Source organism: Penaeus monodon, chromosome 32 (genome assembly GCF_015228065.2).
Source record: "Penaeus monodon isolate SGIC_2016 chromosome 32, NSTDA_Pmon_1, whole genome shotgun sequence".
NCBI classification, from domain to species: domain Eukaryota; kingdom Metazoa; phylum Arthropoda; class Malacostraca; order Decapoda; family Penaeidae; genus Penaeus; species Penaeus monodon.
In genome coordinates, this window is record NC_051417.1 from 36,314,637 (window position 1) to 36,316,406 (window position 1,770).

A 1,770-nucleotide genomic window follows, 5' to 3' on the forward strand; every position below is an offset into this window, starting at 1 on the left:
TCGAATTTTAAATTTGGGGAAAATTTTTTTAAAAAAAGTTTTTAAATTCCTTCCTAATGTTAAAAAATTAAAAGTCCCAGGGATGGAATGTATATAACAAGAGTCATTTTCAAATGTACACCGGCCGAGGTGAAAACTTTTGTTTAGAAAAATTTTTTAGGATCGTAAAACATTTGCTGGGGGTTGAATTCTCGTGAAGTAAATTTAAATAAAAATTCATCTTTGGGCAAATTTTAAAATGTCGAGCAAAGCTGTTGCTCTGTTTATAAATTGAATGCTATTAAGTTTAACGCTTTGGGGAAAAAAATTGAGTGTTTTTACCTAAACCTAATGGGGGTTTTCTATAGACTGTTTTAATCTCCTTTTTTCTTTTTGGGGATGTCTAAAAAAGGGGTTTTTTGAGTCTTTTAAATTTAATGTGAACTTTAGATTAGGGGTTTTATTTTAAAGATTGAAACAAACCGTTCCTTGAGAACAATTTTAAAAGAAAAAAATATCACCCCAGATTTTCGGTAAAAATTTTGGTTTAAAACTCCCGGGGCATTTTTTTAACCATTCTTTCTCATGGTGCATAGAAAGACATTGCAAGGGGGGGCCCTATCGCAGTTGCCAGTTAAGTGCTTTTTTTATTTGTTTTCTTTCAGGTGAGGGGGGTATTCCTTTAAATTTTAAGATTTTCCGCACAAAAAGGGTTTTGGTGGTCCTTTAAGGGACTTTTGTGAAAAGAATTGTAATTACATGGCCTAACAACACTCATTTTTTTCAAAGCAATACTTTAAAAAATCTTGTGTTCTCAACGTTATTCATTTTTTTGTAAAGGGGGGTTTAAATATTGGTCCCAAAAACTTTGAAAATTTTTAAACAAAAAGTCCCGTTTGATGAATAATGGGTCTAATTGGATTCCCCATTTGGAATTTTGGGGGAGACCTAAAAGACGCCTCCCCCTTGATCCAGATCAAAAAGTTATTAGAAGATTCACCAATTGAATTTTTTATGCTGGGGAGGAACTTTAATTTTATTTTCCCAGTTTTAAAATATAGGTACGATGTTAGTATTCAGCATTTTTAAAATTTGTTTACATCATTAAGAGCTTTATTTTTTTGTTGTATTTCCCCCCGTTTTTAAAAAAACAAAACCCCGTCCCATCTGGGTTTTTGATTAAAATTCTTATCTCCGGAGATTTCCAAAAGGTTCTTGGGGGGAATTTTTTCAGTATTGGATTTTCGTTTACGATTGATTTTGAAATTTTTTATTAAAGAAAGGAATAATTCCCGAGCAAAATACTTAGCAATTCTATATAAAACGTGTAAAACAATTCTGAAAAGAAAAGGAAGAATTGCATGCCCTGATGCTCGGTTTCGAAAATATTTAAAACCATTAAAAAGCAAGTAACATGAAAAAAATGATATGAAAATGTGTAATGCTTCTCGTTTTTAAAAACAAACCCCTTTATACAAATGACAAAAAAGGGAAAAAAAATTTTCTATAGTAAAAAGTTTTAGCGGGGTTTGCATATGGCAAAAAAGATAATGAAGATGATTATAATAGTAATGTTTTTTGAAATGTAACAATGATAGGATGAGAGTAATAGATCTTTCTTAGGGAAAACAAAAATAACAAAAATAGTAATAGCGAAGATAGGTTTTTGATGATAATTTTAATCAGAATGATAACGATAATAATGATGGGTATTTAAAGTAATGCAGTAAATTGCAAAAAATAAGAAATAAGGAATGAAAATAATATCATAAAAGTATTTTTTATTATTGG